Raw genomic sequence first — 17,258 nt, forward strand, 5'->3', positions numbered from 1 at the left:
TTTACTTGTAGTTTCATTAAATACTTTGCAAGCAAAATCCGATTCCGCATTTTGTTAATTCCTACCCTCTGATGAGAAGGAAAGTATTTCTTTCGAAACTTCGCGGATTAAGGACAATCCACTTAATTTGTGTTTCCTTTTTGAAAATTAAATATGTTTTTTAACTCTTCTGAAAGTGTTTTAACATATATTTTTTTAATTCTTCGTTCTTTTATATATATATATATATATATATATATATATATATATATATATATATATATATATATATATACTTGAAGAAACAACTGAAATGTAAAATGTGGAAAAAGCAACACTTATAAACAATGTTTTGAATTACCAAACATTCTGTAGTTTATTCAGGATCTGAAGTGTTCTATTTCAGGAAGTTTATTTAAAAATTAAAGAAGGATGTCAAAGCTGGTTGAGAGATAAGAAGTGGGGCGGATGATTCAACAAATAATAAAACTAAGGAGAAACAATGAGGAGGGACTTCTTGTTATTCACGCTTGGATGGAGACTACAAGTCGCCTCTGCTCATGTGAATGCAGACTAAAATGACAATGATACGGCTACCGACACCACCAAAAAAAAAAGTAGGTACTTGTCTAGATTGGTAATCTTTTAAACCAACGCATTTCAGGTGGAAGCATTATTATACACTTACATGTCATGTCGAAATTAGTATAAATTCCCAAACTTACGAAAAATGATCCAGTAGAAAAAAAAATATTGTCGAAAGGTGTTCTGAATTTGTCTTCCCCCGTTCTGAAAGGAGTTCTTCAAAAATGAAAACGACAAAATTGTCCAGAATAACACAAAGGCACGAATGCCGAAGTTTCTATCATCTTTCTCTTTCCTTCGCTTCTATTACAGTGTTACATGTCAAATGGTTGATTTACCTATGTCAGGAATAAATGAACTTACCCAGACACAATAAAGTCATAACATGCATGATAATCTCTCTCTCTCTCTCTCTCTCTCTCTCTCTCTCTCTCTCTATATATATATATATATATATATATATATATATATATATATATATATATATATATATATATATATATAGTAGAAATGATGATTAATAAAAACCTGAAGAAAATGCTCAATACTGTTGTAGAGCAAATATGCGTTTTATTTTTTAATATCGTTTTTTTTCCTGTTTAGCTACATTATTGTTTCAGCAACGCGACCGTTTTTTTGGGCCGTTATGTAGCCTCCTCAGACTTTCCAGAAATTTTCTGGAAAGTCTGAGGAGGCTACATAACGGCCAAAAAACGGTCACGTTGCTGAAACAATAATGTAACTAAACAGAAAAAAAAAACGGTAATAAAAAATAAAACGTATATATATATATATATATATATATATATATATATATATATATATATATATATATATATATATAGAGAGAGAGAGAGAGAGAGAGAGAGAGAGAGAGAGAGAGAGAGAGAGAGAGAGAGAGAGATTTCCTTGGATTTTACTTGCGCAAATGGAAATTCAATTAACTTTCTTGAAGTTATATATTTGGATTTTACTGTCACTGGATTATTTATCTTCCACCAGACTATCCATTCACGTGTAATCACCTTTTTCTTCACCATATTCCCTCTGCTTCACTTTTTTGTTATCAAGTAAGATCTTTGACTTACTTGTTGTTTCATCAAATACTTTTGCATGCAAAATCCGATCCCGCATTTTGCTAATTCCTACCCTCTGATGAGAAGGAAAGTATTTCTTCGAAACTCCACGGATTAAGGACTATCCACTTATCTAGTGTTTCCTTTTCAGATTAAATATGTTTTTAACTCATTTCAAAGTGTTTTTAACATGTTTTATTAATTGTTTGCTCGTATTATATATATATATATATATATATATATATATATATATATATATATATATATATAAAATAAGAATTACAGTTAAGTTTACCAAAATGATCCAAGATGGCAAAACTAAAGTAAATTATAAATATTAAAGAATTAATATTTATAAAGTAATCTCAACCAGATGTAAAAGCTCGATAAAACCAAATAGAAGATAGAGCTTATAATAAGAACAAGTAGTTAATAAAACATGTTAAAAACACTTGGAAAAAGAGTTAAAAACATATTTAATTTTAAAAAGGAAACACTAAAGGGGATAGTTCTGGACATGGATCCTCTTATTTAGTGTTTCCTTTTTAAAAGTGTTTTTTAACATGTTTTATAAGTACTTGTTCTTATATATATATATATATATATATATATATATATATATATATATATACTCCTATAAATTTGTGTTTCGTTTGTGTGTATTGATATTCATATTAAAAACTCTCTTCTTTATTTATTTTGAAAAAAATACAATTTTCTTATATATTGGTTGTGAAATTGCAGTCACTAGCAAAAGGTCTATCTAATTTGCATATTCTTTTAAACATTCATTTTAATTAATTCCCTATTAGTTTTTTCGGTTTTCTTATGGAATAATCATTTTTAGTTAACTATTACGTGTAATTATATTCATGCAGATATTCTACATGATTTATACTTGCATAATATTAGCGTAAAAAGGTTACAGCAAACACAAAATTGTTTCCATATATATTTATGTATACGTATATATTTTTGTTGCATCTATAAAAGTGAAAGTGTCTGTGTGTCTGTGTACATTTCCCTACGCAATAACTCTGTCAATTTTTAGTCTACAGACTCGAAATTTGATATACAAGGTACTGAAATTTAGGAAAATCTATGTGGGTTTCGGCCAGAAATTTGGCTGTTAAAGGATCAAAGTTCAACGATTTGACCTTTGACAACTCTACCAAACTACTCCGACAATTTTGGGTCTAAACACTTGAAATTTTAGATATAGGTTCCTTGGCCATGGATCTAACTTAGTAACTTGATTTGAGCCCAAAACAATAAATGTTAAGGGGTCATAATAGGGATCAAAGTTAAAAAAACATTTTACCTCTGCGGTCTCTACCAAATTACTCAGATAATTTCTGGTCTAAACATTTGAAATTTTACAAAAAGGGCATTCAGAGATAGGACAAGCTTTTTAATCGGTTTGGGTCGAAAATTTGAGCTACAAATATATAAATCTATGTATGTATGTTTGCATGTCTGCCTAAAACTTTCGACAGAGGCGACGGATTTTCACAAGATCAGTTTTGAAGCTCGATCCTTCAGATGACAAATATCGAAAAATTGGCTAAAAACATTAATTTCTTCACCCTCAACTACGCACTTTTCTACAGGGAGGGGCCGCTTTTTTTAACGATATTTTCGAAAGTCATCCCTTCCTTTCAATTGTCTAGCCTTAATTTAAACCTACGTCACTTCTGGCTTGGTGGTGGTCGTAACGGCGAAGACGTCACATTTTTTTCCCATTCTTTTCCTCCTTCGCAGTACAGGTTCAAGCCTGCCTTCTTGCTACAACTTTTCTTTTTTTGTTTTTTGCTCAATACACACCTCCAAACACCCAGGCAACGCCAGGCACGCATGCTAGTATATATATATATATATATATATATATATATATATATATATATATATATATAAGTGAAATCGTCTGCCTATGTGCGTCTGTGTGTGTACATTTCCCTACCAAACTACTCTGTCAATTTTCAGTCTACAGACTCGAGATTTGACATAAGAGGTATTGAGATTTGGGAAAATCTTTTTAATCAGTTTTCGACCAGAAACTTGGCTGTCAAGAGGTCAAAGTTCAACAATTTGACCTTTGAAAACCTTACCAAACTCCTCCGCAAATTTTGGTCTAAACACTTGAAATTTTAGATGTTTGTTACTTGGACATGGATCAAACAATTTAATTTGATTTGAGTCCAAAACAATAAATGTTAAGAGGTCAAAATTGGAGTCAAAGTTTTTAAAAAAACTTTAACTCTGCGTTTTCTACCAAATTACTCAGACAATTTTTGGTCTAAACATTTGAAATTTTACATACAGTGTATTCAGACATAGGGCACGATTTTTAATCGGTTTTTGACCAAACATTTAGCTGCTATGGGGTCAAAGTTCAAAAGAGTTGACCTTTGCGGTCTCTAGAAAATTATTCAGCCAATTTTGGGTCTAAACATTTGAAATTTTACATAAAGCATATTCAGGCATGCAGCAAGCTTTTTAATCAGTTTTTGGGTGAAATTTTGGCTGCCAAGAGATCAAAGTTGAAAGAGTTGACCTTTGCAAACTCTACCAAACTTCCCCACCAATTTTGGGTCTAAACGCTTGAAATTTTAGATGTAGGTTACCTGGACCTGAGTCAAACTTATATATATATATATATATATATATATATATATATATATATATATATATATATATATATATATATATATATGCACATAAAGTTATGAACAGTACATAGGGCCCGAGCAAAGCTGGTCTGAATTATTAGTATATATATAAAAGTAAGAATGTGTGTAGTGTGTGTGTGTGTGTGTGTGTGTGTGAGGACACTTCTCAACCTATAGTTCCGTCAGAAAGAAAGTCCGCACTTGTCATTTTTTTTAAACCACAAATTTAAGCTAAATTGAATGTAACTGTTTAAACAAATTATAACTCATTTTATTCGCCCTTTATTCCTTTATAATTTAATGTTCATATTTGACTTTGAACTGAAATATCCTAGTGTTCACGTCAATTTAAAAAATAAATTAGCTTCAAATCGAGAAAGCAAAAAGAAACTCTGCAGCAACAAATGAGCTAAAAACCAGCTTAAAATATCCACCTGTTAGTATCTCTAATCGTAATTGTTGTTGGTTCTAGGTTATACAACATAACATTTAGTCCATATCCCTCAAATCTCTCTTAGTAGTCGTCAGGAGCTCATTCATTCCCAACTTTCTGGTTTATCCAATCAAGAAATCGGCCACAGATTGAAATATTGAAATGTGATGAGAAAACGGTACGAATGACTGTACAAATACACCAAAACACTGACAGTGTCCGTGATGCCCCTAAATCCTAGAGTTACTTCTTACAAGGAAGAAAATGCTTTCAAGATCTGCAACATCAGAAACAGATTTGAAACGGCTCCCCAAATCCAATAACAGTGTAATCTTGTTAAAAAGTTCTCTCTATAGTTAAGAACAGATTGAAGGAATTTAAAAGACACAAGTCAATGATTTCTGTAAAGAACAAAAAGCACTATCTGGTCTGAAGATCATGACTCTTTGCATTGGTCAAAAGTGATTTTAGCGATGAAAGCAAGTTCAATAGGCTAGGCAGTGATGGTAGCCAGTATGTCCGTCAAAGGAAGGACAAAAAATGTAATCCTAGGTGCATAGTTTCAATGCTGCAAGGTGGGGGAGGTTCAGTTTTGGGGTGGAGCGTTACTAGTGCCAATGGTCCAGGGCCTATAGTCTGCTTGCAAGGTCGAATTAATTCGACCAAGTACATTAATATGTTGACTGAGCATTTTCTACCCTACTTTGGTCGGAATTTGGATGATAATCCTATCTTCATGCAGAATAATGCTCCCATTCACACAGCTGGTAATGTCAAGAGGTTCCTTAAAGAGCTTTACATTCTGTGTTTGGATTGACCTGCACAATCTCTTAGATCTCAATTTTATCGAAAACGTATGGCATTACATCAAGCAAAGACTACACAATGATAAAATGTAAAATTTGGAAGAACTTTAGACAAAATTAAAGAGAAGTGGGATGCCCTTTCACTGGAGTATTGCCGCAGGCTAATTCAAGAGAATTCCAAAAAATTTGCAGGCTGTCAAATTGTACAAGGGCTATACTACTAAATAATAACTAGTTTATTGTGTTTCTGTTGTATTTGTGTTGAATTAATGTTCCAAAGTAACATTTAAATAACAATTTTCCATTGTGGGGAGTTTCTTTTTGCCTTCTCGATTTGAAGTTAATTTTTTAAATTGACGTGAACACAAGGATACTTCAATTAAAAGTCAAATATGCACAGGTAAAATTATAGAGGAATAAAATGTGAATTAAATGAGGTATAAGTTGTTTAAACAGTTACATGCAATTTAGCTTAAATTTGCGATTTTTGAAAATGACAAGTGTGGACTTTCTTTTTGGCGGTACTGTATATACTCAACGAATTTCTGAACTACAGACTTGAAACTTTGTATATAGGGTATTCAGGCATGTAGGGAAAAACGTTTTAATCGGTTTTCATCCGAAAAAAGGGCTGCTACAGAATAAAAATTGAAAAATTGGTACGGGGTAGGGGAGGCCATCGGATTTTTGTCTGTTTGTCAATTGTTTTACGAGGTTTGAAAACACTTTTTAGAGATCGTACCAGCTGGCCAAATAGTTATCATACTTGACCCACTATCTTTATGCTTGGGGTTTCGATCTCAGCTCGAGTATTTTTTTCTTTTTTACTTACAAGAAGTAAACTGTTTAGAAAAAATATAATACTCGCATGTTTCAGTTTCTTTCCATTTTCTTTACTTCATTTTTTTAAAGGAATTTAACGTTACATTTAATACCAGGCAACGTGGATGCATCTTCTAGTGATCATAATAATCAAAAGAGAATTGGCTCTATAATAATAAATACAAAATCTGCATAAATTAAAATATTATACTTAAGCGTATTTTACGATCCATTCCAGTTGTCTGATTTACCTGAAATTTTGTATGCGCAATGATTTATATCTCTGTAGGTTATGTGGTAAATTACATCTCTTAGCTTAAAGTGATTTCTGATTTATAAGTGTTAGAATTGAGTCAAGAGTGAAATTGGGGCTTTTGAGTGTCTTGCAGTGATTCAGGTGTTGTATTTGAACAGCCGTACACCACAGGAGATTGTAGCAGATGAAAATTATATCAAACACAAGCAGGAGCGAATTCTCGAGGCTGGAGATTTAGAAATACACTTCCTTCCTAGCTTGTCCAATCAGAAACCAGCTCTCGGTCATGTGACCGAGTTTATAAAAGATTAAATGTGCAACACTCTCTCTCTCTCTCTCTCTCTCTCTCTCTCTCTCTCTTTCTCTCTCTCTCTCTCTCTTTCTTCCTAGATCTTAGACTGACAACAACTCCACATGGAATGGATCTATCGCCCCACCCCTAACTTCTCTCTTAGGACTCAACAAGGCAACACTCATCTTATAGGCTCGGGGTTCGACTATGATGGCATACAAACTATTAAAACTTAAATTCTTCACTACAGGTTGCATTTTAGAGACGGAAGTGTTTTTGTTGAGATAAGTGATTTCAATATTAATCGTACTTTTTATTTTTAGATTCAAATATTAATAACTACATTTTATTTCAGTATTTAATTTATGTATTTCTGTTTTATTAAATGCTAGCTTTTTTCTCGTCCATAAATGTTTATTTATCTACAGAGTTGATCTTAAATATTGTATAGACTCAATCCATTATATTATCCTTTTCAGTCCCCACCCCTTCTGCTTTTCTTTTATATCGTAAGTTTCTTAAAACGTGACTAGCTAAAGTTCAGAATAAAATCACGCTTTTCTTTTAACGGTTAATTTAAAAAAAAATCTTTTGAACGCTGTTAAAACTTAAATTCTTCACTACAGTTTGCATTTTGGAGACGGAAGTGTTTTTGTTGAGATAAGTGATTTCAATATTAATCGTACTTTTTATTTTTAGATTCAAATATTAATAACTACATTTTATTTCAGTATTTAATTTATGTATTTCTGTTTTATTAAATGCTAGCTTTTTTTCTCGTCCATAAATGTTTATTTATCTACCGAGTTGATTGCAAAAATAGATTACGAAATTGTACTCATTTTTAGTTCGTGAGAGGGGAATCTATCACCATACTTTCCCTTAAACACGTCTGTTGGACTTTTATTAAGTAGAATACTTAATAATATTTTTTTTTTTTTAATGGAGAGTAGAAAACGCATTGTGGATGCGTTATCAGCAGCTCCTGTTACTCTCGCTTCTTCTTATTTGTCCCTCAGTCCTCATTTTTTAATGAATGATTTTTCTGACAAAGGGAGAAGAAAAAGCTGTTTTCTAGGTTGGCAGTATTTTGCGCGAACAGTTGGCAGAGATGGCGGAAATTTTCTGTTCTATGTCTATCCTTGTAGCCATGTCACTAGTAAGGGTGCTGGAGGTAAACGTTTTGTCTGGGCTGACGTTATCCGCCTGATAGTCAAGGACCCGAACCTTGGATTAACCACTAAGGAGGCTGTCCTATTAGCAGGTGCAAAGTACTGGGGCTGCTGTATTGCCATTTGGTGAACGGATTCTGGACCATGCAGTAGCTTCTGGTGGGGCCTCTCGATGCCATACTAGTGGGTAATTGTTACGGCTTTACCTTATCATTAGCTACAAATAAAAAAAAAATTCTTCATTTCTTTTTCTCTCTTAGTTTCCCCTCTTTGTCCTGCTCCAAGTAAATCTGACGATCTAGTCCACAAATTCCAAAATTTCATCATGACAAGTTTCAAGAAAAAATACACGATTAAACCTGGTTCTCCAACTTCCAACGTAGACCTCTACTACCATGTCTCCTTCTCCAACATCAGGGGTCTACGTTCTAACCATCCAGAGGTTGAAACCCAATTACAGGAGACTAAACCAGACCTTTTATTTTTAAGTGAAACTGGCATTGGACAGACTATTTCCCTAGAAGAGTTCGCAATTAAAGGATACTCTAACTTAACTTCTAAATCTGACCCCCAAGATCGCCATGGGCATGGAATATGTGCCTATATTAAAGATAGCTTTCCATGTGGTAGGGACATCTCCAGGGAAGATCCTAACTTACCCTATATGTGCTTCTGGGTTGTTTTAGCTCACACTACTGCATTTATATTTACTCTCTATCGCCCCCACAACTATCTTTAAAAGCATATCTGAGAAAATTGACCAAGTCCTATCTGCTTATCCTTCAGCTAACATTCACGTATGTGGAGACTTCAATGTTCACAACGTCGAATGGTTGACCCACTCAAACAAGATCGATGATGAGGGGAGGTTCTGTCATGATTTCTCCATTGCCTATGACCTCACTCAGACTGTTCAGGAACCCACCCGTGTGCCCAACAATGACGGCCAGTATGCGAGCCTACTAGACCTTTTTCTCAAAACTTGCCCTGAACTATGTTCAGTTTCTGTTCTGTCGCCTCTTGGATCTTCCGACCACTCTGTTGTATCAATTAAGATAAAAATGAAATGTAATAAGTCCCCAGACGTACCTCTCCATCATACAGTATATCAATACACTAAGGCTGACTGGGATAGCTTCCGTACATTTATATCTGATCTACCTCTGCATTCCATGTTTAAAAAGGATGTGTCCTCTATAGTATCAGACCTGACGGAATGGTTAATTGTAGGTATAGGCCGTTTCATACCCTCGAAAAAGTTTCAGCAAAAACCTAACAGCCAGCCATGGTTCTCTCCAGAATGTGCTGCTGCCATTGCGCACAGAAATCACTTTTTCCACTGCTTTCAACGTAATAGATGTCTGGAAACTAAAGCCGCTTTCAGGACTGCCAGCAACCATTGTAAGAAAGTAATAAAGAACGCAAGAGAGTTGTATGCTCAATCCGTTAAGTCCAAAGTAGCTGAGCAGCGGCTTGGTTCCCACCAGTTTTGGCAAATAGCAAACAGAATCCTGAACAGAAGCGTGTGCTCCATCCCAACTATTGTCAATGGACCTGAGGTAATCTCGTCAGCATCAGACAAAGCCAAACTTTTTGTCAAGAACTTTGCAACTAATTCTACCCTTTGCGACCAAGGCCGCCAACCCCCAATATTTCCTCCTGTATCAGAAAACACGCTATGTGATATACGTATATCTGTACGTGATGTTGCCAAGCTAATCAAAACCTTGATTCCAGTAAAGCAACCGGCCCTGACGGTATTCCAATTATAGTACTCAAAAAACTTCAACCTGAACTAGCGCCCATACTTACAAAACTGTTTAAACGTTGTCTTAAGGAGAATAGTTTCCCATCTCCTTGGAAAATTTCATCAGTATGCCCTGTATTTAAGAATTCAGGTGATCGCTCATCCCCCTCTCAGTACAGGCCAATAAGTCTTGTGTGCGTCATGAGTAAGTTGCTGGAATCTGTGTTAAATAGAGAAGTAATCAACCATCTCAGCAAAAATAACCTTCTTAGTGACACTCAATATGGTTTCCGTTCTACTAGATCTACAGCAGATGTGCTTACAGCTATATCTCATAGGATTAGCAAATCTCTCGACGGAGGAAACCTTTCTAGAGCAATTGCTCTTGAGATATCTAAGGCCTTTGATAGGGTATGGCATAAAGGTTTACTTCATAAGATCTGTAGCTATGGTATAGCTGGAAATGTCTTCTCAATTATTAAATCATTTCTTTCTGATAGGTTCATAAGAGTAGTAGGTGATGGGCAAAAATCAGAAGCTCACAGTATTAATGCCGGTGTCCCTCAGGGGTCCATCCTGGGCCCAACTCTTTTCCTGATCTACATTAATGATCTTCCAAATCACATCCTTACATCATTTGTAGACATTTATGCTGACAACACTACCATTTATGGTAGCACATCTAAGACAGTAAACGACCAAGTTCTCTCCAATTCTCTCTCCTCTGATCTTGAGCACGTAGTACAATGGGGAAAGGAGTGGCTGGTTACTTTTAATGCATCTAAAACCAAGCTTCTCTCTTTACATCATCAACATTCTGATCCACATCTGGCATCAATTGAAATGAATGGCTCTCGTCTTTAAGAGGCCTCAAGTTTTGACAAACTTCTGGGCTTGACCATTACTCCTGATCTTAAATGGAACACGAACATCAAATCTGTTGCCAAGGCCGCTGGAAAAATGGTGGGATCTTTCTATCGATCCGGTAGATATCTCACTGCTGATGCAATTCTCTATCTATATAAGAGCCAGGTACGTCCAAGGATGGATTACTGTTGCCACATCTGGGCAGGAGTTGCTAGAAAGGACTTGCCCTGCCTTGATAGAGTTCAAAATAGACTTCGTAGCCTCGTAGGAGATGTCCTTTTCTCTTCCCTGCAGCCTCTATCTCACAGAAGAGATGTTGTGAGTTTGTCTCTGCTTTATCGTTATTTTCATGGAAAGTGTTCGACTGAGCTTCAGTCTATAGTCCCCCCTCACCAAACTTTCACAAGAAACACTCGTCTAGCTGTAAACACTATCAATAATTCCCCCCACTCTTTATCTGTGCCTAAACCTAAACGTAGATTCCATGAACAAAGCTTCTTTCTTAGAACTGCACGCCTGTGGAATTGTCTTCCTGCTTTCCGGCTGACTACAATATGGTTGTCTTCAAGTCTAACATAAATAAGTTCTTGATGAGCCGTTCCATATAAGTTATCAAATTTACCAAATTTTCATTACTAATGATTACTATATTGTCCAATTTCTACTGTACACTCTTTAACCCTTATCCTTGAGTGGCCTCTTGGCCTTGATAATGTGGTGATGCCTATGTAAAAAAAAAAAAAAAAAATACAAACAAGCCAACATGTCTATCTCCGTATGCGGTACACACATGAACTCTCCTTCTCATCTTGCAGAACTGTGTCTAATCTAATTCGTAACGCACGCTTCTACTAATAACTTTTAGGCAACAAATAATCCATCATAGCTATGAATCATAACTTCAACACATGAACATTTTTCTCTTTCAACAGGCCTGTTTAATCACAGCAAGGTCTCATGTATGATATGAAAAGAAACTGGAATCTTAGGGAGATATCAATCATACTGGTTATTATAGATGCCACAAAACTTATGAAGAAGAACCTGAAGTCCTTTTTTTTTTTTTTTTTTTTACATAGGCATCACCACATTATCAAGGCCAAGAGATTTTGATTTCCGATACTTATCAAAGACATTCCGACATAAAACCTATCTAAAAACACTGCCAGGCATATAAAGTATCTTCATGTGAAATTTCATAAAAGGCGACCGGGCGTTATCAACCATAGGAAATAAACTCACACACACGCAGACAACGTTTGTTTTATATAATAGTAGAGATTGTTATTATTTACTCACTAGGAGTTTTCATACAAGTCGTTATCAGTGCTTGCTTAGTGTCAATAACTAGTGGTATTCTCCTGGAGTCTGAGTGACAATAAATCTCCTCAAATTTCTAGCCATTTTTCCACCTCTTTTGATAATCAGCGCAAATCGTTCTATGTTATCGCAAGAGTTGAATTTTCACTAGCAACGACCATTGGTCTTCTCTAGATTTTTTTTACTATAGTCACTGTTTATCAAGGCCCAATGACCATTCAAGGGTTAATGGATGTCAGGTGAGACAACACCATGATGATTTCTGATGGTTGAAATTGTGTAGAAATTAATTATTTTAAGAGAACGGCTAAAAAAGAATTTGTTTACATTGGACTCAATGTTAGGAAATAGATCGAAAATAAGAAAGAAATATGTTAAATCATATTGTAGACACGTTTTACCGGAAGTGAGGGTCAGCTGATCGGGTCTGTGTGTGAATCACGTGATCATGTTAGCTGGAGTCAGTGGGTTTGGACGTAGAGAAGAACAGACGGATTAACAGGTCGTCCCCTACCCCAGTGAAGGGGAGGGGGCGGTGATGTGTGTGAAAATAAGACTTTGGAAGAACCATGTAAGCAAAGACATTTACTTTCCATTCTTCTGCAATCGACATCTGGAAGGTGAATAAAAACTATATAAAACCAATTCATCGTCTTGGAGTGAATGGATATTCGTCCAAAACACGTTTCCGGTCTCCCCTCCAAGAACGAAATGAATTCCAGATGGACACAATCAACGACGCATGAAGTTAAGTATGTCCAAAATACATGTACCACACACACACACACACACACACACACACACACACACACACACACACACACACACACACACACAGCTGCATATGAACAATTAGATATGAATATATCACAAATAGACAGAACATTAGACGATCACACAACGGCCCTCTTTTATGATAATAATACAACATTAAAAAACGACCATTTGAGTGACAATAAGTCTCCCATGGATTCCATAACTCTCACACTCATCCAGTGGATGTCTGGTTGGTATTTTTTCCTTAGTCTTTCCATCCTTTTTGACTGCTTACGACCATTTTATGTGGTATCTGTTATGGTTGATGTCAGCACAGACATGTCGGTCGTTTTTTTTTCTCTTTTCTTCACGTGATCATGTTAGCTGAAGTTGAAGAATCAAATAGTTCTTGTTTTCTTTTTTTTTGTGTGTGTGTATTTTTTTTTGTGTTTTTTCTTTTTTGTTTTTTTTTTTTGTTGTTGTTCCATGTAAGAGAACAAGTTTGGTGATCATTTAGGAGTACCAGGCACTGAATGTGGAAGAATGTTGACACCTCTCTGCAAGAACTGCAAAACCTAATGACGTCATGTGCTTTGGACAGGATATACATGTCACTTGGGACTGCTTGTGGATTTAATATTCCATAGAAACTTTCTCCTCTCTTCAGAAACACCATCACTCTACATATTAATTTTTCTACTTAGTCAACATCATTCTCAATGCACTTTTGTCAGGAATTCAATTATGCAATGAAGCTTCTGATGCACGTGCATAACAGGCTTGCTTTCCTGGAGTCTTATGCTGTCCATATCTGCAACCGAGAGATGAAACTTTCAGATGATGAATGAATGCATAACAAAACAATTTGCAATCCTCTCGAGCAGAATAAAAATAATAGGCAGCATTACTTTTGAAGCGCCCATCGTACACACACACACACACACACACACACACACACACACATATATATATATATATATATATATATATATATATATATATATATATATATATATATATAGTACTAGAATTTCAGCTCGGCGTTGCCCGGGTGTTTGGAGGTGTGTATTGAGCAAAAAAAAAAAAAAAAAAAAAAAAGTGGTAGTAGGAAGGCAGGTTCGAACCCGTACCACGAAGGAGGAAAAGAACATGAAAAAAACGTGACGTCTTTGCTGTTACGACCATCGCCAAACCGGAAGTGAGGTAGGTTTAAATTAAGGCTAGACAATCGAAAAGAGGGGATGACTTTCGAAAATATCGGCGAAAAAAGCAACCGCTCCCTGTAGAAAAGTGCCCAGTTGAGAGTAAAGAAATTAATGTTTTTAGCCAATTTTTCAGTATTTTTTGTCTGAAGGGTCGAACTTCAAAATGATACTGATCTTGTGAAAATCCGTCGCCTCTGTCAAAAGTTTTAGGCAGACATGCAAACATACATACATAGATTTATATATTTGTAGCTCAAATTTTCGACCCAAACCAATTAAAAAGCTTGCCCTATCTCTGAATAATTACTCAGCTAATTTCTGGTCTAAACATTTGAAATTTTACATAAAATGTATTCAAAGATAGAGCAAGCTTTTTAATCGGTTTGGGTGGAAAATTTGAGCTGCCAGAGGGTCAAAGTTCAAAAGATTTGACCTTTGCGGTGTCTAGCAAACTACTCAGCCAATTTTGGGTCTAAACATTTGAAATTTATACATAACGGGTATTCAGACATGCAGCAAGCATTTAAATCAGTTTGGGGGCGAAAATTTGACTACCAAATGGTGAAAGTTGAAAGAGTTGATCTTTGCAGATTCTACCAAATTCCTCCACCAATTTTGGGTGTAAAGACTTGAAATTTTAGATGTAGGTAACTTGGACATGGGTAAAACTTTGTATTTTGATTTGAGACAAAATAATAAATGTTAAGGGGTCAAAATTGGGTTCAAAGTTAAAAAAATTGACCTCTGTTGTCTCTACGAAATTACTTAGACAAATTTTGGTCTAAACATTTGAAATCTTACATGAATTGTATTCACACGTAGGGCAAGTTATGAACAGTACATTGGGCCCGAGCAAAGCCGGGCTGAACTACTAGTATATAATGGAATCAAAGGAGATGCGGTGTTTATTTGATATAAGCAATGGTAAACTTCGATCTAATATAAATAACAAGTATTTATATATAGATATTTTAATCCCAATCAAATAAAAAAGCTCAATACACACACAATACAGAGTAGAGCTTGTTATAAGAGAAAAGAAATTAAAACCGTGAGTTGAAATTTACAATCAAATTTATTGTTTGATAAGTCGAACAATAAATTTAATTGTAAATTTCAAATACCTTAAAAAACAAATACCCCAAAAACAAATACCTTAAAAAACAATTTACAAAGTCCTTATTCTGCGGAGTTTCAAAGAATGCTATTCTTGTTATTCTTCTCATCAGAGGACAGAAAGAAATCAGCAAATTGTAAATTGTGGAATTCACATTAGGGTTTGTGTTTCTTGATAGAGGCGCTAGAACACAAACTCCAATGTGAATTCCATGTGACCAACGGACCATTTCGACATTTGAAAAGATTACCGTAAAAACAACAAACGGACTTCTACTGATTCTATGCTCCAACAACAACATGGCAAAAAGAAAAAGAAAACATACTGATGATGAAGTGTATCTTCGAAATATATTTCTAAATTTCAATATAAATTTCAATATAAATTTCAATATAAATTTCAAACAAAATAAATATCTGTTTATTTTGTAATCATGCGTTGTTTTGACTTCAAACGTATCTAATACGTATTTATTTTATAATATTCGAAAATGTTATATTTAAATAGTTGTTCATAATTTTGTGGCTGAGTATCTTCAGCTAAATCCCACTTCCCCAAAAATAATATTCTTCTTTTTTTAAGACGATTATATATTGGAAAAAGACAATTAATTCAAAATTTAGAATGAGGGATTAGTTTTGTATATAAATTTAAATGTAAAGCCAAATTAAATAAAAAAAAGGGTCAAATACAATTTTTGAAGGCCAAACTGCTTCAAAAAAAGGCCAACTTTACGAAATTTGGCTTCATAACGGCCAATCTGGTAAACTTTAAGTAACTCATCGTTTGGAAATCTATTTTCCTTATTAATTAATTTTCTACTACATCGTTTTTCATAATTTGGGGATATTTTACTAATTTCGACATGACAGTTAAGTAGAAATCATTGGTTTAAACTGAAAATCAATATTTTGATATTCGATTTTCAGTCTAATACCGAAGAAGCACCAGAAAGTCAATGCTAAGTATTTTTTATCTGATCATAAAATGATAATAATTTATACATGAAAAATTAAATTACTGTTGTTATTATATGATTTTATATAAATATTAGTGAAAACACAGATGAAGCATAAATGTTTTCGCCATCATTTTCAATTTTTTTTTTTCCTACTTTGAAGATTGTAACATTAGGTATGGGACAGCCAAACCAGCTACCAACATTGCCCTGCTTTTTATTGAAACCAGCCGAGAGCTCTTTTTAGTATCCTTGTTGTTCCCTTAAGTGCAATTGTCTGGGTCTCTTTTACACTTGGTTCACCAGGAATATTAGTTTGGTGGGACTTCAGGTTCTTCTTCATAAGCCCTGGTATGATAACTGGTATGATTGATATCTCTCTAAGATTCCAGTTTCTTTTCATATCAAACACGAGACCTTGATATTTGGTCTGTTTCTCCCTTTCAGCTCTGTTTAGACCATCATCATTAGGGACACTCACTTCAACCAAGGTTGTCACTCTTTCTGACTTATTCCATATAACTTTGTCAGGTTTGACAGCAGCATTTTCAAGGTAGGTGGCTGTAGCGATTACATGGTCGTAATGTATGGTAGATAAGTCATTTTCAACTGTTCTTTCAGGTTGATGTTCCCAGGACTTGCTGCTACACTGGATGTTTAATTTTTTACAGATGGCCCTGTGGAGGTACTTACATACTCCATCATGTCTCGCTGTGTAGTAACCGTCCCCTAATAGAACCTTGCAACTTGATACCAGATAACTCACACTTTCCAATTCCGTGTGGCAGAACCTGCATTTGTTGTCATTACTGATCCCTGCCATCTTCTTGAATTCATTGGTCATCAATACTTGGTTTTGAGCAGCCATTATAACCCTTTTCTGATCGTGGTGGAGGGCACTCCTCTTGAGCCAGTCCAAGGAACCTTCTTTGTTTATGTATTCCTGGGAGAATTCCCCCAGAAAATACTTTGTACGCTGATGTTGGTCCCACTCTTCAAGGTTCCTTTTTTGGAAGGTCTCGGTATATTTCTGTTGGCTCTTTCTTGCTATTTCTGTAATGTTGTGACCCTTTGGCTGTGATCATAGCGTAGTATCTGTGTTAACTGTGGTAGGCAGGGACAAGGGTCAAAACATTATTATTATCATAATAATCGATCCAGCGACCTGCCATCGCTCGAATCAATTAATAATAATAAT

At 35.0% G+C, this 17,258-nt stretch overlaps 1 long non-coding RNA gene across 1 annotated transcript in view; it reads left to right on the forward strand.

Annotated features, from left to right (window-relative positions):
* Nucleotides 1-468: 468 nt before the first annotated feature.
* Nucleotides 469-17,258, forward strand: part of LOC145277916 (uncharacterized) — a 106,214-nt gene continuing 89,424 nt past the window's right edge. The window contains exon 1 of the long non-coding RNA XR_013868246.1: nucleotides 469-596. This is a non-coding gene — a long non-coding RNA (uncharacterized LOC145277916). The remainder of the gene's footprint in view (nucleotides 597-17,258) is intronic.

Source organism: Euprymna scolopes, chromosome 6 (assembly GCF_053919585.1).
Source record: "Euprymna scolopes isolate OS-2025 chromosome 6, ASM5391958v1, whole genome shotgun sequence".
NCBI classification, from domain to species: Eukaryota; Metazoa; Mollusca; class Cephalopoda; order Sepiida; family Sepiolidae; genus Euprymna; species Euprymna scolopes.